This window comes from Pinus tabuliformis, chromosome 4_1 (genome assembly GCF_031772625.1).
Source record: "Pinus tabuliformis cultivar Carrire ecotype Pingquan chromosome 4_1, CPIR1, whole genome shotgun sequence".
NCBI lineage: Eukaryota > Viridiplantae > Streptophyta > Pinopsida > Pinales > Pinaceae > Pinus > Pinus tabuliformis.
Genome location: NC_142303.1, coordinates 529,435,703 through 529,459,307, shown reverse-complemented (window position 1 = coordinate 529,459,307; position 23,605 = coordinate 529,435,703). Strand labels below are relative to the sequence as shown.

General features: G+C 34.6%; 3 non-coding genes across 3 annotated transcripts; 1 reads left to right on the top strand and 2 right to left on the bottom strand.

The window, feature by feature from the left end:
* Positions 1-14,081: 14,081 nt before the first annotated feature.
* Positions 14,082-14,155, bottom strand: TRNAP-UGG (transfer RNA proline (anticodon UGG)). The gene has a single exon. It is a non-coding gene; the product is annotated as a tRNA-Pro (tRNA).
* A 4,408-nt stretch (positions 14,156-18,563) lies between these two features.
* On the top strand, positions 18,564-18,647 carry TRNAY-GUA (transfer RNA tyrosine (anticodon GUA)). The gene has a single exon. It is a non-coding gene; the product is annotated as a tRNA-Tyr (tRNA).
* A 2,279-nt stretch (positions 18,648-20,926) lies between these two features.
* TRNAC-GCA (transfer RNA cysteine (anticodon GCA)) lies at positions 20,927-20,997 on the bottom strand. The gene has a single exon. It is a non-coding gene; the product is annotated as a tRNA-Cys (tRNA).
* Positions 20,998-23,605: the final 2,608 nt, after the last annotated feature.

Below are 23,605 nucleotides of genomic sequence, written 5' to 3'. Positions count from 1 at the left end.
TTAAACAATATCCCATTTGCTCAATCCTTCTAAATTTGTCATCTAAGTACATATACATGTATTTGATACTAACCTTATATACATTAAAACATGTTGATTCTTTATATTGGATATCTTCAATCAAAACCACCCTTATACCCCAACACCACAATAAGCAACATCAATGACAAGTTAAGGGGAAATGCATCCAATAATATTTTATTTGTCACATTTGAAAAAAGTGAACACCAAAACAAAGTCATAAAAAACATCTCACCCACAAAATCCTAAAATAATTAATTTATTGCCTTATTATAAAAGAAATTATAAAAAACTATTGGATGGACAACCATGTTAATATGGAAAAATCATACACACATTTGTACAATATAGATGACACCCATAATCATCTAGCAAAGCTACAAGTGAAGGTTTTCTAGTTGAAAAAATCATTAAATAAAACAAATCAAATATTTCCAAAGGTTTTAGCTATAAAGTCTACCCATGCAGCTCATCCAAAGGCGTAAATCAATGACCATGTGACTATTTCTTCGATAGTCGTGCGCTCAAACAAAAGTCCAAGTTAGCGGCCCGAGACCACTTCACACACTCTGAATTGGAATTCCCTCACATGTACCATTCAAGGACATCTAATTTCAAGGTTGACATAGAGATTTGCAGCACCCAAGGGATCCTCTTGTCCTACTCATAAGTCATTTTCTCATTAATGAACTAAGGGAGGAAAGAGGAGTTCAAAATTCTATATAAACATGCCATTGGAAGACCAAAAACAAGGCAATTTTATGCTGGCAAGATTTCTCCCAAGAAATCATGTATTCCATTGTTGATAAGAAGAAGTAAAGCGTTGTTATGCTGGCAAAATTGCTCCACAAAAATCCAACATTTCATAGAGAAGAGGATTTCACCATTGAGAGCGTCTTCATACTTATTTTAGAGAGAGAGGAAGCTTGCAAGGATATTGAAGAAAGAAAATTCCTGCACCATTTCTTAAACAATTCTCTCCAAGTGTTTGGAATTCATCTATTGTATCTCTTCTACTTTCAACAATCAAGAAAGGGAGCCCTTTTCCTAAATATTGTTGACTTGTTTGCTTCATTAAACTTTGTTCTTTGTGTTATCTAGCATAGTTTTTTAGTTTATGTTTATGTATTCATTGTTTCCATTGTTTCAATGCTTTTTTATTTAAGTGTTTCACTAACAACAACCAACTGTCTGTCGATTCCTTATAGGTAACAACTATCGATTCCTTATAGGTAACAACTAACTCCAAGGGAAGTGTTTTTGGTACTCCATAGCAGTGGAAACATAACAACAAACCAAAAAAGGAGTAAAAGGAACCTCAATGATATCATCACCATGGCAAAAACATGCAAATATAAAGACTAGGCACTAAAAGATTAACAAAATAAATCCAAAGAGTTTTTTGGTCAAGTAAAGTAATGTAGAATGGTTTTGAGGACTTTTGATGGGAAACAACTTATCATTTTGTAAATAAGCTTTCCAACCACAAATATATGTAATAATTTAATTTATTTTCGTGTTTTTCTCATGGATAGGAAGTGATCCCAAAACTTCTATGGCTAATAAGGTCAATATCAAACCTGTACAATTACTAGCCACTTAAAGAAAGTTATGCCATGACATACACATTGCATAATAAAATTGTTTGTAATATATTGCTCATGTTCTTAGGAGAAAATATTTTTTTTGGTAAAAAGAAGTTTGATATTTATCACTATACACTAATGTAATGTAAAAAAGGAAAATTGTTGTTTTGTTACTTATTATTATACACCAATATGATGAGAGAGAGAGAGAGAGAGAGAGAGAGAGAGAGAGACTAATGTAATGTAAAAAAGGAAAATAGTTTTGTTATTTATTATTATACACCAATATGATTAGAGAGAGAGAAAGAGAGAGAGAGAGAGAGAGAGAGAGAGAGAGTTTTATTATCCCATGTGAAAATGGGTTTAATTTTCCAAAATTCATAAATTATAGTTTAAATGCATTAACAAATATCATGTATTAAATCTTTATTACTAGACGTTTTAGATATTTTTCTTGACTCATCATCATGCGCATCCCATAGCTAAAGATGGGAGAAAGGAAAAATTATATACAAAGTGGTCAACTTATAGAGTATAAATGTTTGAAAGAATATTGGAGAAAATAAGTGTTATCAAATAAATTGAGAAGGTGTGTGAGTTTTAAGTAAGGTATGAATTTCAACTAAAAGGTATATGATATATGGTTGCAATTTTTTAGTTAAAATTTTGATTGATATAGATGAGTTCCACATGGATAAGTAGGTCTTTGACTATATGTGCTTGTTAGTAGAAAATCACATAACAAGCCAATGTTACAAGAATTTGGTACTAGTTGAGCAATTTGATAAAATTATGACTACCTATTTAGTGATCTCTATCCTTATTAATTTTATAATGTCAATTATTTATAATGAAATAAATAAGACAATAAATGAAGCTCATTCTTATGCCAAAGGCATTCCTATAGAGGGGCTTATGCTTGATTGTGATGACCACATAATACAAGATCAATTACAATTAGAATACAAGATCCATCATCCAACTCACTATTAATTTCATGTTTTTTTGGAATCAAATCACAATCCTCAAATATATGTTTACTATCTCCATTTTAATTCTTCACATTCTTCAATTCTTCTTAAGCCATTAGTTGGGATGGAGACCTTGCTCAACATTCCTTTTGCATATTCTTTAAGAGCTCAAGTGATAGTGCAATACCAAAAAAACCAACCCTCCACACAATTTCTCCATGGATAGAAAGTACTCTCAATTTGCATACATGTGACAAGCCTAATCATCACAACATAAGCCTTATTTGTGACCCATACACATTAAAAAAAACTTATTTTGGGCTTGCAAAGAACCTTAAAAAATGATGTTGAATGATATTTTGACGTGTGTTTTTATTGTATTTGTGATGGATATTATTCATATTATCCACCAAAAGGCTTGTTATATAGGTTGAAAACGTTTTGGTTGATGTTAAGTTTTAAACACCAATATTTTTTTTATAGCTTGAAGTGCTTTTTTCTTACTAATAAAAGTTAATATGTATTTTTTAAATTGAAATGATACTAATAATAGTGACTGCCATTATGGTCAAAATTAATATTTCACAGTTGAAAACATATAACAAAGTTTTGAATATTTAAGTTCAAATTTATATTTAAAATCAACTTAGTTATGTCATAATATGTTATGAAATATTGGTTGAAATTTATATTTAAAAATAACTATTTGGTCATGAGCTTAGATAAGACTTTTACTATAAGTTGAAATAAAATCTCGATCTTGAGATTTTCTCTAGTAGGTAAGGTCCTAATGCAAAGCTCAAGTACCAAAGTGGTTAGGATATGTAGACACTTAGGAGTTAGTAAAGAATCAATTTGGTCGAATTTGTCTTTAGATAAAATGTGTTTCTTTTGTGTGTTTTTGTAACTAATTAATATCACCATTGCGATTATGTGCTAGACATAAAGTGTCCAACGATTCATCTTCTCCTTTATACTAATAAAACTTTATCAGTCATTTAGTGCCCAATTGATCCATGAGCTCTATTTAATGATTATGGAGGGTCATTTGTGGATGATTGATTGCAAGAGATTCACATGTAAATTATTTTATTTTTGCATTAATATATTTCCTTAAGGACTTCTTGATCTTGATCTTAGATAATATCATGACTAAAGATAAAATAAAATCTTGGTGTTGAGCTTTTCTCAAGTAGGTAAGGTCCTAATGCAAAGCTCATGTATCGAGGTTGTTAGGATATTTATATACTTAAGAGTTAGTTAAGAATTATCTTGGTCTAATGCATCTTTAGATAAATTGTGTTTTTTGGTGTGCTTTGTAATTAATTAATCTCACTATTACAATTATGTTCTAGACCTAAAGTGATCCAATGGTTCATCTTCTCCTCGATACTAATAAAACTGTATTAGTTGTTTAACACCCAATTTGTCCATGAGATCAATTTAAAGATTATAGAGGGTCATTTGTTGATTTGATTACAAGATATTCAAATGTAAATTATTTTGTTTTTACATTAATATATTGTCTCAAGTGGTCACATTGGTTGGGGCCATGAAAATTTTCTCTATTTGAAAGTTTTGATCTTTATAGACACCAACATACTAATATTTGATCCATTTGTGTCATTTTTTGCTTTAATGTGTTCAATTTTTATGGAAATACAATGTTTATAAAACATGATATTAAAACTCTATACAGATATGCTTACATTGTTGATTAAGATCCTAAACTTGTGATATTTCATGCACCAAAGGACTTTTGGATTCTACTATTTTTAGCATTTTGGGCTTTTTGAACCACTCCAATGTGTTGGAGTGTTATTTTAGTTAGAAACCATTTTCATTTCGTCTAAAAGGTCTTAACTTGCCCAAGACACTCTCATTTATATCAAATTTGGAGGCTTAAAATTTCATGTTTGTTTGTTTTATAAAATCTCTTTCATCCTACGCTATTTCATTTAGGTTTTTCTATTTATCTTTTTGTTTTGCTCCCTTTCTAGTATGTGTATATTTGTTTCCCTACAACTTGTGTGATCTTAGAATATTAGAGAAAGAGACAAATGTTTTTGCCTAAGTATGCTCTTCGATTTGTGCCTTATATGATCTTTAGCAAATAAAAAACCAATGGAAAAAGTTTTAATTTATGAGTAGACTCACCTGGGATCTAACCTTAAGGTTATAAAGTTTCAACTATTTTTCAAAAAAAATGTTTGTTTGTTTGTTTGTTTGTTTTTTTTTTTTTTGTGAAGCATTTGATAATTTTTACAAGAAAAAACAAGAGTTTTGGGTGAACACACACTTTGAGAAGAAAGTTAGTTTAAGAAAAAAAGAAAAAAGAGGCCCCCTTGCTCATTTCTAACATTTGTTAATCTTTTGTTTATTGCTAACAAACTCAAGTCCATTATTCATAATTTGGTACGCTTGAAAAATCAGGCTATGTGGAAGGTCATCAATTTCTCGATGGGATCATGATGGCACATGAAGTAATTGATCCTTTAAAATGCACAAAAAACCAAGCATCTCAATAAAATTGGATCTCTTAAAAGCCTTGGAAAAGTCTAACCAATCGTATCTCTTATGAGTACTTTTAGCATTTGGTTTTACCATCAATAGAATGCTTGTATAAAGGCCCTAATCTCTTCAGCTTTCTTTTCTATTCTTTTAAATGGATCTCCAACTATAATCTTCTCTCTTTCACTAGGAAACGGACAAGGGGATCCATTTTCTCCATTCCTCTTCATTATTGTCATTGAAGGATTAGGTCAAGATATAAATACAACTTTGTCGCGACAAAAAGTGAAGGGTATCAGATTGTTTTGAGAAGATCTTCATATCTCACACTAGAAATTTGTAGATGTTACTATGTGTATGGGGGCCCCAATAGTTCATGAAGCTCGAGCTCTGCACAAAGTTTTATATGACTTCTCTAATTCCTCAAGTATGGACATTAATCACTCCAAATCCTATATTTTATTCTTTAATACCCCTCTTGATGTGTAAATAATGATGGGATTTCAAAGATGCAAAATCCCCTCTAAATATCTAAGAGCACCTTTGGTAAATAACGCTATGGGAACCATGTTGTGGTCTGAATTACTAGACAAATTCAACATCAAATTAACCAGTTAGACTTTTCACTCTTTGAATATAGTAGGTATGCTTTTTCTTTTAAATATTGTTCTACAAGCCCTTCATTCCATATGTTGTTGACAATGATGGCCCCTATTTCTACTTTCAATTAAATTCAAAATATCCAAATAAATTTTCTATGGGGAGGAAACAAAAAAGAATGAAAGTGGGCTTTGGTAGCATAAGATAAAAATTATGTATGCCTAAATAAAAAGAGGGGCTTGTTTTCCATGATCCTCACACTTTGAGCATGATTATGGGAGGGGGGAGGGCGAGAGGGAATTATGGTCAAGATTGATCCAAGGGGACCAAACTTATGGAAACTAATATGGAATCATAAATATGGCAATAACATGCCCTCTAATCGACTCATTAGATTATATTTCACCCAATCAAGATCCTCTATTTATAATATTTCTAAATGAGGCTTACATCTCATCTAACTACATTGTATTTGGGAAAGAAGAGATGGATGAGCAACTCCTTTTTGCATGGATTCTTGGAAACATCTCATAAAATTCAATATGTTGGAGGGGCTAGAGGAGCTAAAAACTATTATGAAATCAAATAATAAGCACAAAGTAGTAGACTATTAGGAACAAGGTAACTCTTAAACCTAATGGAGAAAATGGATAACTCAAGAGGCCTAAAACTAAATCTTAAATGGCAGAATGGACATACTTTTGTCAAGATATTTAGTTACACCTTATCTCAATCTCTCAAAATCTAAACAATCATAGATGGGGATACAAATCAAGTGGAAATTTATCCATCAAGGAAGTGTATAATTTAGAATCTAAATCTAATGAGATCACAAAGGCATAAATCTAGAAATCCATTTTAGGACAAAATATTTGGCCGAAAATAGCCTTCTTCTTGTGGCTTCTTATTCAAGGGAAAACTCTAACCTAGGTCAAACTCCTCATCAAGGGCTTTATGAGACATTCCCTATGTTATTTATGTAGATCAACAATAGAGGATTTAAATACCTTTTCAATGGTTGCATTTATGTCGTTACTTTTTGGGACGTTATGGTAGCTCTTACGCTTCACTTAGAATATAGTGACAATAACATTACCCTCATAATCAAGAATTAGAGAAAACAAGTCCCCCACAATTCTATCCTAAATAGAATATGGAAACTTCTTTTTAGATTCATTTTAAGAAATTTTTGGAAATAAATAAATCAAAGAAATTTTCAAAATTGGTCTCTCAATCAATATTCCATTTGGATCCAAATCTAGGACAATATTTGAGAAACAATCATCTTTCAACATTGAACTAATCAGAACTAGCAAACCAAGGATATAAAAGAAACAATCGTTAAATAATGACACTCAAACTATGGTTCTTCATCCATTCTAAAGCCACCCTCTTCTCCTCCTTTCTCCTTGTCAATCTAGTAACCCCCTCCCTTGTTCTTCGTCAAGTTGAACTTTGATGGGGCATTTAAGGGAAATTGAGGAAAAGTTGGCTATTGGGGCCTCATTAGAGATCATCAGGGTGAGATACTCTTTATCTTCTCTAGCCCCATAGGCTACACTAGTAATAACACTGCAGATTTCAAAGCTCTTGAGGTGGGCCTCTATATTTCTTAGGACCATTTTTTTGCCAAACCAGTACTTGAGGGGGATTCTCAATTAGTCATACAATCAATAAAAATATTCATAGAACAACACTAATCAAAGTCTCAAGCAGTTGGCATTTGGAAAGTGGTATGGAAAGTGGCACTAATATCCTCATTGCGATGTTGGCAATCATTCCATCACATATCAAGAGATTAAAAAATAAGATTGAATATTATTTGGCCAATGGAGGGTGCCATGATAAAACAACTTCTCTTAGTTCCCATTGGATTTTTTTCCCAGACTTTACTCTCAAACAAGATTGCATGGAGTTGGCCTTGAAATACTTTTCTCCCTTATATGAGGTGTCCGAGAAGGGAAAAGTGGAGGAGTGCATGGTCGTGGATGCACCACATACAAAAGGACAAGAATTTGGCCATACACCACCCCCACACATATTTACTCATTTTAATGACCAATACATGTCGAATCCAGCCATTTAAGTTTTCCATGATGTGAGCTCCCAATCAACAACAGGTTTTGTGAAAGGGATTGACTGGATATTCAAAGTTTCAATGATGTGTAGTTTTAGAAATTTCAATATTCTGATGAGTTTAGTATAGGCCAGACCTCCCACACACCAGGCTCATTAATTGCAAAAGTGGTGATTTATTCTCAGTATAAGTCATTCTGAGCATGAGGGAGGTGTAAAATATAGGTTTCATACGTTAAAGTGGGAAGCGTCATTGATTTTCATGGCCTCATTTCTCATCCTTATGCCCACTCACTCTATAATGAATCCCACCCCTCCTTCATTCTTTTGTTTTCCATGTTTCTCTTTCCTCTATTTAGGTTCCCTTCATTTTTGTGTCCTTACAGAATTGTGGTTTTTTCTCCCCTTCCTTTTACCAATTCTTGCTCTCTTACATCTTCTATGGCCTCTGTTCTTCCCAAACTCAAAGAAAATTTCACTTTTTTTTTGTCTTACCCTCTCTAATATCCTTCCCCTACCATTATATTCTTATTTGTGGTTCTTTTGCAATTTCAATCCCTGGGTTTTCCTTATCTACATCTTGCAAGATTGTTCTCCCCTTCATTTCCCCTTTTGGGATTCTTTTTTCTTCTCCAAACCTTCATTTCTTGGTTGGTAATGGATTGTGATGCCATGATAGTGCTCCGGGAGTTGGTAAGGTGGCCACTTCCTACAAGGAACTAGGGGTTCTCATGCCCAACAATGGGTAGAGAGTTAAAAGCAGTGTTATTGAGCCAACACTTCGTATGCAATTCAAGATGAAATCTTGTAGGCAGAGCATGACATTGTTAGGGAAAGAGGATGTGTGCCTTATAGATATGTTGGGAGAAGTAGTAATTGGGTGCCTAATATTGGGAATACTCGAGGTAACTACATTCAACACATGTACACAATTGATATTTAAGGGCACCTGAAGCTTTTGCTTGGCCGAGTTTTACTTGATAGAAATGAAGCCAAAGAGGAAACAATTTTGATGTTGGATGAGTTGCAGCTCTTAATAGGAATTTGGATAGGTGCTAGGATGTATTGAAGATCATCTAGTACTTCCTCCGGACCCTAATTTCTCTCCTAGTACAACAAGGAGCCATTGCTAGTGGATGCCTCTAACTCTTGGATATTTTAATGACGGGTTCAAATTAGTTTTGTTGTTTTTTAAGTTTTACCAGTCAAATTTTGAGATTTAGGTTCGTTGATAGAACTTGGTGCTTAAGTAATTACTATAGTCCCTTTAATTTTATGCTACATTTCAATAAACATTTTATCTAGTGGTTAAAATTTTTTTGGTCTACCATTGGCTTGGTTTCTCGTGTGGTAAACTAAATAAAATCAATATTGGTTGTAATTTTGTTCTCTAAATAAAAACCTTTATTTCACGAAAAAAAATGTGAATCTTTTGTAATAGTTTTTTTTAACTTAAGAAATCGTGCCTAAAGCGGCGCTTATGCATACATAGTCTTGCCCAAGATTGGACCATAAAACTTATAGTAGTCTTTTGTAATAGCTTACTTAATTGAAAGTTACTTTAGTGACACAAAGTACTTGAATTTGGGTTTGAGATAACTTTATTTTAAAATGCATCTATGAATCACTCATAGAATTTTTTTTATCAATTTTAATTTATAAGATGATTTTAGCGTAAAGCACGAAAATGCATCTATAAACCACTAGTAAAGTAATTTTATCAATTTTAAATCAGAAAATAATTTTAGTGTAAAGTACATCTCCCTTACAACATAAATATAAATATCTCATAAAGTAACTTTATATCATTCATTTTACTGGGTTAAAAGTTACTTTAGTAAAAAAAAGTACTTGAATTCAGGTTTGAGATAACTTTATTTTAAAGTGCATCTATGAATCAGTCATAAAATAATTTTATAAATTTTAATCTATAAAACAATTTTATTGTAAAGCATTTAGAGTAATTTTATCAATCTTAAGTTACAATGCATTTTTATTTGTATTGTAAAGTGCAATACATTTTTATTTGTATTGTAAAGTGCAATACGTTTTCATTTGTATCGTAAAGTGCATCTCCATTAGAATATAAATATAAAAATCTCATAAAACAACTTTATATCATTCATTTTTAAAGTTATTTTTTGAATGAAGCTTAACATATAAAAGAGTTTGATTTGAAGTGATTTTTAATTTTATTTATAATGATTATTCATTTTTTTATAAAGGCATGATACTTATTTTATTGAAAAGTAACTTATATGTAAAGTTGGTTTTATAGATAAAGTAGATAAGAAATACATTTTTTAAATCTTTACAACTTGACAATTTCATTGTACCCATCACTACATGACCAACTTCCATTGTACCTCCAGGACCAGAGCTTCTTATTTCAGAAGGCGAATTGATCAAGGTCGATCAGCCATTAACGAATAACCCTAATTTGGGTGGATTTGGTCAAGGAGATGCAGAGATAGTACTTCAAGATCCATTACGTGTTAAAGGTCTTTTATTATTCTTAGCATCTGTCATTCTGGCACAGATATTTTTGGTCCTTAAGAAGAAACAATTTGAGAAAGTTCAATTGGCCGAGATGAATCTTTAGGTCCATAGATTTTTGAACATGAAGTTTACTTATTGATTCAAAAATTAATACCCCTTCGGAGCCTTTTATCCTTCTTCTCCCTTATATATTCTTGATAAAATGTTCATTTAGATCTAAAAATGTTCATTTAGATCTAAATTGGAATAAAATTGAAATAGGGAGTGACTCCATAAGCACTGGAACAGATCAACTTGTTGAACAATCCCCGATATGCTATATCGTGTACTATATACATGCCATTCCCTCCTTTCCTTGTCCAAACGATCCGGAAAATAGAGATAGATCGTAGGGAGGAGAGATGAGGAGAATAACTAAGCAATCTTGGAGAAGATTCCTATTTTCTCTGATCCCATTCTCCTATTTCATTATTCGAAGAACTAATTGGGTTTCCGATCTTGTCCTATTCGTCAATTCCTTCGTAATTTGAAGATTATTTTGTACGTTATACTGAAAATTCCTAAAGAAGGAAGAGCAGACAAGTAAGGGGCAATATCACTCATAAAAAAAAAACCTATAAAACTTTTGATAGGGTTTGTTCCTAATGAGAGAAAATGAATAAAAGGTGTTTTTCCTCCTCTTTTATTTTGTAAGCCAAAAAAATAGAAGAAAATATTCTATATGCACATTTAGATTCTCATAGTTCGGGTTTTTACAAAAACTTCGCATAATCTTCCATCAGAGAAATGAGCAAATATTTAGTACTTAATATTATCCGTTTTTCTGTTGTTCCTTCGACAGATATTTAAATTTGATTGATCCAAATTTTTTCCGATCATATAGCGGAAGAATAGATTGGCTCATCACTTGACTGAAAGGCATTGAATGAAGTAAATGATAGAGTCATTTTATTTGTACGAATCTTCTCTTCTAATTCAGATTAATATAGAAAGAATCTCAAAAAGAGATTTCGATAAGGCCTTACCCTTCTTTGAAGGGTAAGGCCTTATCGATTTTTAACTTTCGCATGTATACTATTTCCCACAGACAGTAAGTGCATTTCCCCTACTATAGGGATGACCCTAATCCGGAATATGAACCATAGAAAAAGACACCCAGTAGACCAATCACGATAATACCAGTTACAGTACCTATCAACCAAAGAGGGATCCTTCCAGTGGTATTGGCCATTTCTCTTACTCCCTTTCAAATTTTCTTAAGTGGTCATACTCGAGACATAAACAGTCATAGCATAGATAATTATGCGTATTGGATCTCTTCGAATGGAGTGAGAATATTATCATTGTTCCTAATTGAAAAAATAATTGGAGAATGGAACAGCAAGTACAAAAATTAGTAGCAACCCCCAGTAGAGACTGGTACGATTCAATTCAACATTTTGGTCGTTCGGGTTCGGTCGTGTCATATCTACATACTTCCTCTTCCTTTAGTATAGAGTTTATCGTTGGATGAACTGCATTGCCGATATTGATCCCAAGAAAAAAACTGTAGGGATAGCTAGCCCGTGGACGGCCAACCATCTAACTGTAAAAATTGGATAAGTTCTATCTATAGTCATTAGTGCCTCCTAAAAAGATCTAGTAAATTCATCGAGTTGCTCTAACGGATCGAAACGACCAGTTACTAATGGAACCTCTTGTCGACTTTCTGTGAAATACTCATTTGGCCGGGGGCTCCCGAACACATCATAAGCCAAACCCGTGCTTACAAATAACCAACCTGCAATGAATAGAGAAGGTATGGTAATGCTATGGATAACCCAGTATCTAATACTAGTAATAATGTCAGCAAAGGAGCGTTCTCCCGTATTCCCAGACATGCTCAGCTCCATATATTATTGTAAAGTCAGTCAAGGGGGAATTGATCCCATGAAAGATAGAGATCAGGAAATAGAAAACTACTGATATCTTCTCCAATCCTTGTTCGATTGTCAATGTTATACCAAGGGTATCTTTAAAGTCTACTGGACCAGTATAGCTAGCTTTCTTCTGACACAGCAATACAATTTTGATGAGTATCGAGAAGGAACGGGATAGAATGATTCTGTTCCTGCCAGCAGTTATTCTATCTCTGTTTGGTCGACTAAATCCCAACAGAAAGAAGAGAATATTGCATGTTCCGAGGTTCGTCCGGGCGTAAGGAACCCCAACTCCCTCAATCGATGTTGTAACAATAGCATAGTGGAAATTTTCGATTGGAATTAGCTTCTGCATACGGGTGACTTTAGAACCGAAAAAGAGGATGAGTGCCGCTTGCAAAGGATATCAATCACTATCAATAAAACTCATCCAGAATATTATTCTTTTATATTCTTCCTTTTTCATTCCGACATGACATTATGCCCGTGTAGATTAACCCAGTAATTCAAATTGCACGGGGATCATTGGTGCTACGCAGATGTATGTTGCTTTTCCAATAGTATCCGGCACAGATGGAGTTATGCCACAGACTTATTATATAGTACCTTGTATTAACGAGTAGGTGTTACTTATTAGATAAAACCAAGTGGATAGTGCAATAGAACCTAGTCAATTTTAGGTATGTGAAATTACAAGTTACTCTTTTCAATAGGTGGAATTTCTGTAATATCGGGCTCTACTCGCTATAATAATTAATATTTAAAAAACCTAATCCGTCTAGAGGGTCGAATGATTGGATCAATAAGATCGAGAAATGAAAGGACAAACTGGATATTCATATTCTTTCTTACACCTAAACGTGAAATTCACAAAACTTTGGCTATGTCTGTGGAGAGTTTTCTTCCGGTCCAGTCTCTGGACCGATAGTTGCTGGTAAAAAGATAATGCCAGGTGATCCAATCGTACTGATTGAGAATTCATTCACCCTGTAAGAAGATTACATTCGACAATTTGTGAAGGGGTTTGCCGGTGCTATTCATTAGTTGCTCGATGAATGATTTCTAGGATAATGAAGAGATTTCTACTATAGATCTCCTCTCATCCATGTTCATTCATACATATCCTATAGTAGATATAGGAGAATTGGTACGAATTGGGACAATTGATCTTTTGTATTCTGATCTCAAGGTTACGAAAAGAAAAATTTAGGTAATTGTCTCATGAAGATATGTATAAACCATATTTCATTTAGTCCTTCCACGCCTACTATAACTATAATTAGTTATTTCGGTTTCTTATTGGCTTCTATCATTTTCACCCTAGTCCTATTCATTAGTTCGAGCAAGATACAACTTATTCAAAATGAAGGAAGGGGAAACCCTCTCAGTTCACTATTTCAATTTCAATAATTTTGTTTATTCCCTCTATATAAATTTCTGATCATTGAGATTCATAGCAAATTAAGGGTACTATCCAGTATAACTATTATCCCTACTTATTTCGTTGAATAGAAATGATTGAGGCTTTGCCATCCGGAATTGTGTTAGGTCTAATTCCTATAACTTTGGCCGGATTATTCGTAACTGCATATTCACAATACCGACGTGGTGATCAATTGGATATTTGATCCTGGAATATCCTCCAATTTCATTGGCCTCCTACTTTTCCTAGGAGGTCAGATTCCATTGCTCGTTCCAGTTGGAATGAATTATCGATAATTTTGAGGGTTGGATTTGATAGGAATAGAATCACGCTCTGTAGGATTTGAACCTACGGCATCAGGTTTTGGAGAGCAAAACACTTTCGCATCTGATACGATTCAATTATTTGATGTTCCCGTCGAATCGATATCAAATGATCTTTCATTCCTTTCTTTCCATAGAAAAGAAGGGAAAGGTAGGGATGACAGGATTTGAACCTGCGACATTTTGTACCCAAAACAAACACGCTACCAAGCTGCGCTACATCCCTTCTAATCATTAGACAATGTTATTTTAATTTTATTTTATAGAATTAGAAATATGTTTCCCACATTTTTCCACCTTCATTTCTCTTCGGTCTCGTGAGTGAAAAGACTTTATACATGTAAGGTCTATTATCTAGAATATCACTATTAATTATGGTGATGAAACATCTTTTTCCTTTTCTATAAATAGGACCACAGCCCGGATCACATTATATATATATTCATCAGTTCCGAGTTTTCTCTAGGATTCATAACTATACTATTGATACGGTTGAATCACTTACACATTATGATCAATAAGGAGAATTTACAATGCAAGATCTAAAGACCTATCTTTCCACAGCGCCTGTGTTAGCTATTTTATGCGTCAGTTTTTTAGCCGCCCTATTGATAGAAATCAATCGTTTTTTTCCAGATGCTCTTTTTCTTTCTCTTTCCTTTTCTTAATTTTTTTCTTAAAGCCAAGGGAAAAAAGATTGTGCTAGATTGACTTCTCCTACCTCTTGGAGAAATTAGTGCATTCAGCCCCAAAAAGGATCTAAGTTTAGGACTGGAAGGGGGTAGAATTCAAGTAGAAATATCGATCTAAAGATTCTTTCCACATTCAATTTTGTAAGTAAAACTGAAAACTCACTCCTGATCAATCATTTTTTTACTTTCAAATGTTTCACCGTAGGATCTCCGGCTATCAACTTCTATCCCTTTTTCCCTTTTTATTTTTGAGGTCGAAAATCAAAACCAATATTCAGACTAAGTTTATGGCCAAGAGCGGAGATATAAGAGTAACAATTACTTTGGAGTGCACTAGTTGTACCCAAGATAGTGTTTATAAAAGATTCCCGGGGATTTCTAGATATACGACTTGGAAAAATCGACGCAATACACCTATTCGATTGGAATCAAATAAATTTTGTCCCTATTGTTACAAGCATACCATTCATGGAGAGATAAAAAAAAGAGATTAAACGTACTACCCATGGATAGGAATAAATCACAGATATAAAAAGAAATGGTATTTCAACAAGATCTTTAATGGAACAATATTTTAAAAAGATTTTGAATAAATAGTATTCAAAAGGTTCATGAAACAAACTATGGATAAACCCAAGCAATCTTTTCGTAGACATTTGAAACCAATTCGCAGACGTTTGAAACCAATTCGTAGATATTTGAAACCAATTCGTAGACATTTGTCACCTATTAGGTCGGGAGATCGAATCGATTATAAAAATATGAGCCTAATTAGTCGATTTATTAGTGAGCAAGGAAAAATATTATCCGGCCGAGTGAATAGATTAACTTCAAAACAACAACGTCTAATGACTAACGCTATTAAACGAGCTCGTATTCTATCTTTGTTACCTTTTCTTTATAATGAAAACTAATTTGATCCATGGGAAATAAGCCTACTCCTTAATCAAATCGGAGCTGGAATATATGTTCGATAAAGATGCAGATCTTGAGTCTATTGTTGAAAAAGTCAACAGGATTTCATTTTTGGAAAAGAATTGGATTGAATTCTTTTCGTTCATTTCCAATCCAATATGAAAAAACTTTTCAATATTTCGACCTTCCCGGAGGGAATTCTCCGGGAGAATCTGTTCTATCCATTCCATCTTTACCTATTTATTTCATCTATACCTAACCTATTTCATCATACGATAAGTTGTTAAAGATGGTGGAAAAGCAATTACTATCTAATACAGCTATTTGTGCAAGTGTTTTACGATTTGGAAGCAACTGCCTCTTGTACAAATATTGGATGAATCTATTATAAGAAACCCCATTGGCACGAGCTGCTGCATTGATCCGAGTAATCCACAAACGACGAAGATCTCTCTTGCGTTTACCTCTATCTCGGTGGGCGGAAACTAAGGCTCTAGCTTTCCGTTGGTTAGCAGTTCGAAAAAGTTTCGAATGGGCCCCTCGAGAGCCTGATACAAATGCAAGAATTTTTTTCCGACGTTTTCGAGCTATATATCCACGTTTCACTCTGGTCATTGAAGTTTACTCTCATGAATCGCTAATATTTTTCTCGGTTAGTCATTTGTTTTGTTTGGTCCATTGAGAATAACACTGATTCTTCTTATTTAGAAAATAAAAGTTCCAATGGCTTTTGCTACTGCAACCTTCCCAACCATAATTCCCTTTGGATAGGCATCTTCCTGGTAGGCAAGGACTGGGACCTTGTACTGAGAATGAGAAAAAATCATGGGTTTCATCGTTTCTATGGTTCTTTCTCCAACGGTAAGGTCCTCTCTATACGCCGGAGCCTTTTATTCATTTCCGAAATATGAGATGAGTATGTTATCGGTAACTTGTACGGTTTACCATCTCCAGCTCTACTCTTGAATCATTAAGTAATAAATACTCTCATTACAAGATCTATTAATACAGTAACGACATGTAATTCTGGGGTTGGCCAGGTAGCTGACCCTGTTGTTCCGTTCTCGCGGCAATATGAGCATAAACTTTATGCTTCTTCAATTTGCATGATTTCCCCGCTCAATGGATTGATGACCATTCGCTACCAATGAGGAATTGCTTTTCATCCCACATCAAGGTGATTGGATTTGCACCAATGGAAACCATAAATTTCATCCCCGGTAAGGTTAGATGATGGATCTTTACTTGATTACAGCGGGAAAATTCTTCTGTTATTCCGTTGTAAGAATTTCCCAGTCTGTTTAAGTTTCTGATCCAAACGAGTCGCACATACACCCTAGCACATACTCCTCTACGCTGAGGACATCCTCGAAGAGCAGGAGATTTTTTTCTATTCTCTATTGGCTGTCTTGCATTTCTAATAAGTTGTTGAATAGTGGGCATTCTAGCTGTATTGTATGCGGAATCAACTGGTTCGGATTGATCCTAACCATACCATATCAGGTGATTATGAAATGAATCACTTCCCCCCCCCCCTTTTTTTTTTTTGAAAAGGAACAAAGAGATCACAGTTTACAGTTCATTATAAAAATAAATTAAAAAAGAGGATCTTCCGCTATGAGATCAACCTTCCGCTACGACATCAACAATGCCATAAGCTTGGGCTTCTGTTGCTGACATAAAAACATCTCTGTTCAGGTCCCGTTGAATTACCTCTCCGGGTTGGTCCGTTCTTTCTATATAACATCTGGTTATGTAATCGCGAAGCATCGTTACGTGTTTCGATTCGTTATGAAAATCTGCAGCCGATCCGTCATAATAGGAACTAGCAGGTTGGTGGATCATAACCCTAGCGTGAGGTAATGCTATACGTTTAGGCATTTCTCCCCCGATTAGGATGAAAGATCCCATTGAAGCAGCTACCCCCATGCATATTGTATGTACATCTGGTACTATTGCTTGCATCATATCGAAAAGACCTACCCCTGGTATTACTGATCCACCGGGACAGTTGATAAATGAGAAAATATCTTTATTTGAATCTTCTGCACTCAAATATACCATGAGACCCATGAGTTGATTTGCAATCTCGTGATTGATATCCTGAGCCAAAAAAAGTAATCTCTCTCGATAAAGTCGGTTGTATAAGTCGACCCAAGTTGCATCTTCATCTCCAGGGGCTCGGAAAGGCACTTTTGGAACACCAACGGGCATTTGTTTTAATGGAAAGAAGTGAAGCACTATACTCTAATATGGGAACGTAAAGTATATGAAGTTGTGTAACATATGAACTCTGGATGGATGGTATAGGGGAGGTTTTGAACCTATCTGGAAATAGAGCTTTAGATGGATCAAAGATCCATGTAAAAGATCCTTCCATTATTCGAGTTGATAATGTAACGAATCACACTTTTACCGCTAAACTATACCCGCCACGATCCGATTGTAACATACGGATCGATCTTTTGTCCAACCAACCCATTTATATTTTTTTGAGTCTTTTCCGGATAACTTCGATCAGAGAACGATAAGCCCCATTCACTATTTAAATTATTTAAATAATTTAAATTATTTAAATTATTTAAATTATCAAAATTATCAAAATTATTTAAATTATCAAAATTATCAAAATTATTTAAATTATCAAAATTATCAAGTATGAAACATTTTGTATAATTTGAGTCCATAAAGTCTTTTTTATCGGAACTGGGCCGATGGATCACAAATATAGATTCCGTAAATTGCTTTAGAGTTGTTTTAGTTGCAATATTTAATTTCTGAAGGGACTCCATTTTATCGATAGGCAAGTTTATTGAAAAAAACCTTGAGGAAACCAAGAATTCTTGTAATATTATTGACAACTTCCCGATCACTTTCATATTATAAAGAATAGATTGGTGGCCCCTATCGTCTAGTGGATCAGGACATCTCTCTTTCAAGGAGGCAACGGGGATTCAACTTCCCCTGGGGGTACCATGATCCATTCGTTAGGTATCCTAAATAATTTTAAATTACTGTCTTGTTCCTGGGTCGATGCCCGAGTGGTTAATGAGGACGGACTGTAAATCCGTTGGCAATATGCCTACGCTGGTTCAAATCCAGCTCGACCCAACCAATATCATCAATACCAATCTATCGGTATGGTTATATTCATGCTAATCATGAATGAAAAGATAATTGGTTATTGAACCCCGACATCGATATCTATTCATATCGTAGATGCCCAATTCCGTATGAATCGATACATTTCAAAAATGAAAGAGAAGGATAAGATATTTAATCGACCTAGCACTCGCATAATCTATATGACCTATCTAGCACCTATCATGAAATAAATATTATCTAATAGTAGGTGAACTGTACTGTATTGGGATTGTAGCTCAATTGGTTAGAGTACCGCCCTGTCAAGACGGAAGTTGCGGGTTCGAGTCCCGTCAGTCCCGATCCAATAGTAAGTGAACTGTGAATGATCATGTCAGGATCTGGACGGACTAGTCCTTATCATTCCAGGGTCATGGGGTGGGCCTCTGGATAAATTCGATATGGGATACTTCTTTCTATATCATCACCGAAGCGGGATAGATTCACAATTCCATCTAAATCGTGGAGATCCAAGCAAAATATCTCTCATGTCTGACGAACGTCTTCTGGAGGAGCATAAGGTTCTTATTCGTACGAATCCTATTCTTTCGAAATTATACCAGACATGTGTTGATCGGAACGTTTTCTGATGCACGTAAGTTTTTACTACTAGTCTTATCAAAAGTGATCGTATTAGGTTATACTATTTCCATCGAAGAATTCATTCAATCCATTAGTTAGATTCCGTTACTCGAACCAATTCTATCAATGACATACATCTATTTCATGGATCTTGAAAGAAAGATTCATTCATCTCTATGAGATCAAAATGAGATCAAAATGAGATCAAATCTCGAGCTATTTTTGAACAAAGTTAAAATAAGGAGATCATGGAAGTAAATACCCTTGCATTTATTGCTGTTCTACTGTTCCTTGCAGTTCCTACTGCTTTTCTACTTATCCCTTACGTCAAAACGGCCAGTGCAAGCAGTGGAAGCAATTGATTTTGATGAAAATCAATTGATTGCTGATCACTAGATAGATCTTTATGATCCAGATCATAAGTATAAAATAGGTTATGAGATCTTTTATATTACAACAATATAGGGTGGATCTATTGTATTACAACAATACAGGGTAGGGATTGCTTTTAATTTTTTTTGAAAAGAAAAGAAGAAGTAGTACGGAGGAAAAGAATATCTAACCTTTTCTTTTGTACTACTTCTTCTTTTACACCCATATATGGATAAATATATCTTAATGGTACTTATCCATATATGGTAAATGTAGGATGAAGGACCTCGTACCATAAAATAGCGGAGCTGATCACATCACCTTCTTCCTGCTCCTGGAAAAATAGACCCAATGCAGACAGACTTAATTCTGAACGTACTTGCGGATTCTTTAGGATCAAAGTTGAACATCTTTTTTTCGGTACGAACATCTATATCTAGCACATGTTAGATATAGCACTTGAAATGGTATATGAAAAAGCAAAGGAATCTATGACTTAGACTTATGTCCCATATTTTTCCGAGAACGGAATTCATATCAGATCCGATCAATTCAATTCGGAACCATCCGATAAAACAGGGACTCTTTCTATTCCTACTAAGAAAGAGAAGAGAGATCGTTCTTCAGTGGAAGAAATGATATTATCGACTCATTCTAGAAAAGAACTAATGAATTCAAACCTGTTGAAGAAAATAAGATTTTTCATAGGAAAATGATAATGATAAGGGATTACGTACATCCCTTACGGGGATAAAGAGGAAATAATTCCATGTAGAGTGTTTCAATTTGGAACGAAGATTCAATATTACTGGATCCTTATGGAACAGAATATATTACCATGCATGATATGGAAGGAACGCAATAATTGATTCTTAAGCATTACCATTATAGCCCACTTCTCCCCCATACTACGAGTGAAAGGGAAAATGTAAAAACTACCATTAAAGCAGCCCAAGTTATACCGACTATATCCATACGGATCATGTTCTCTAAAAAATAATGATTTCATCATCGAGATGATAAGGGAACTATTAACCATAGTGCAAAGTTGAAGTTGAAATGACCACCTTTGCATTCTGAACGTTACTGACGTTCGAGCTGATATGAGAGATCAATAAATCCATTTGTTCATTGACCAACAAGTTACTATAACTAACTCGAGGGTCGTACATTCACGACGGAATCGGGATCAAATGTACGTAACTCACTATCTATATTGGTAATATGTACCAATATGTCTCCAGAGGTTCTGTAATGGAAATACAGACTTTTCCTTCCATTTACTTACCTCAACAAGGCGACACCCGGATTCGAACTGGGGATGGAGGATTTGCAGTCCTCTGCCTTACCGCTTGGCTATGTCGCCGAGATATGGGAATCCCATGGACAGATCGAATCTTTTGTCCTTTCAAGTCATTCGTCCGTCCTTTAAGTATAGTATGAGATGTATGCTAAAGTCAACCATAAAGGAAATGGATCTAATTTGTTCTCCGTCTTTCTTTCGATCTGACTATTTTCATTAGGAAATTTTCTAAGTGAGATTAACATTTAAGAATGGTTTGATTCATTCGTTCATAGCTCCATTTCACGTGGTTGGAAGAAAGTATCAAAGTACCTCTTCCTTATCCTTTTTTTTTTTATTGGAAGTATATCTGGATACGGGTAGAATTTCATGGGATATAGTGAAGACTGAATATACATCCGAATCTTTTTTGTCGGATTGATCCATATAGATCAATCGGGAATAATTTAATAGATTTTTCTACAGATGGGAAACTTCCAATGCGATTAGATGAAAATGAGGGAGCGTTTACAATCCCTGAATTTGGTAAGATACAATTTGAAGGATTTTGTCGTTTTATCGATCAGGGCTTGATGGAAGAACTTCATAATTTTCCAAAAATTGAGGATATAGATAAAGAAATTGAATTCAGGCTTTTTGGTAATGAATATGAATTAGCAGAACCTTTCATCAAAGAGAGAGATGCTGTATATCAGTCCCTTACATATTACTCTGAATTATATGTACCAGCAAGATCGATTCGGAGGAATAGTAGGAAGATACAGAAACAAACTGTATTTCTCGGAAATATTCCTTTAATGAATTCCCATGGAACATTTGTAGTAAATGGGATTTACAGAGTCGTAGTTAATCAAATATTAATAAGTCCTGGTATTTATTACCGTTCGGAATTAGACCATAATAGAATTAATTATATATATACTGGCACTCTGATTTCAGATTGGGGAAGAAGATCGAAATTAGAGATCGATGTGGGAGAAAGGATATGGGCTCGTGTAAGCAGAAAACAAAAAATATCTATTCCAGTTCTATTATCAGCTATGGGTTTAAATCTCGAAGAGATTCTGGACAATACTCGCTATCCCGAAAGATTTTTATTTTTATTGAAGAAGAAGGAGAGGTGGGAGCGGGAGGAATATCTATGGTCGAGGGAAAAAGCCATTCTGGAGTTTTATAAAAAACTCTACTGTATAAGTGGCGATTTGGTATTTTCCGAGTCTCTATGTAAAGAATTGCAAGAAAAATTTTTCCGAAAAAGATGTGAATTGGGAAAGATTGGTCGACGAAATCTGAACCAAAAACTGAACCTTGATATACCCGAGAACGAGATTTTTTCATTACCACAAGATGTATTGGCTGCTGTGGATTACCTTATCGGGGTTAAATTTGGAATGGGTACACTCGATGATATAGATCACCTCAGAAATCGACGGATTCGTTCTGTAGCAGATTTATTACAGAATCAATTTAGATTAGCTCTAGGTCGTTTAGAAGATGCAGTTAAAAGAACTATACACAGAGCAACCAAGCGCAGATCAACTCCTCAGAACTTGGTCACTTCAACTCTATTAAAAAACACTTTTCAAGATTTTTTTGGTTCACACCCCTTATCCCAATTTTTGGATCAAACTAATCCATTGACGGAAATAGCTCATGGGCGAAAATTGAGCCATTTAGGTCCTGGGGGCTTAACAGGGCGAACTGCTAGTTTTCGGACACGGGATATTCATCCCAGTTATTATGGGCGTATTTGTCCAATCGATACGTCCGAAGGAATGAATGCTGGACTTGTTGCATCATTATCTATTCATGCAAAGATTGGTGATTGTGGTTCTTTACAAAGTCCATTCTATAAGATCTCCGAGAGATCGAGAGAAGAACATATGGTTTATCTACTACCGGGAGAAGATGAGGATGAATACTATCGGATAGCTACGGGAAATTCTTTGGCGTTAAATCAAGGAATTCAAGAGGAACAAATTACTCCAGCTCGATACCGACAAGAATTTATAGTTATTGCATGGGAACAAATCCATTTCAGAAGTATTTTTCCTTTCCAATATTTTTCCGTTGGAGTTTCCCTTATTCCTTTTCTCGAACATAATGATGCGAATCGCGCTCTAATGGGTTCTAATATGCAGCGTCAAGCAGTTCCACTTTTTCGACCCGAGAAGTGCATTGCCGGAACTGGGTTGGAAGGTCAAGCAGCTCTAGATTCAGGAAGTGTAGCTATAGCTACACAAGAGGGAAGGATCGAGTATATCGATGCTGTAAATATAACTTCATCGGTTAATGGAGACACTGTACGAACAGAATCGGTTATATATCAACGTTCTAATACCAATACTTGTACGCATCAAAAACCTAAAATTCATCAAGGGGAATGTGTAAAGAAGGGACAAATTCTGGCGGATGGTGCGACTACGGTAGGCGGAGAACTATCTTTGGGAAAAAACGTTTTAGTAGCTTATATGCCATGGGAAGGATACAATTTCGAAGACGCAATACTCATTAGTGAACGTCTGGTATATGAAGATATTTATACCTCTTTCCATATCGTAAGATACAGGATTGAAATCTGTATGACGAGCCAGGGTCCTGAAAGAATCACTAGAGAAATACCTCATTTAGATGCTCATTCACTTCGTCATTTGGACGAAAATGGTCTTGT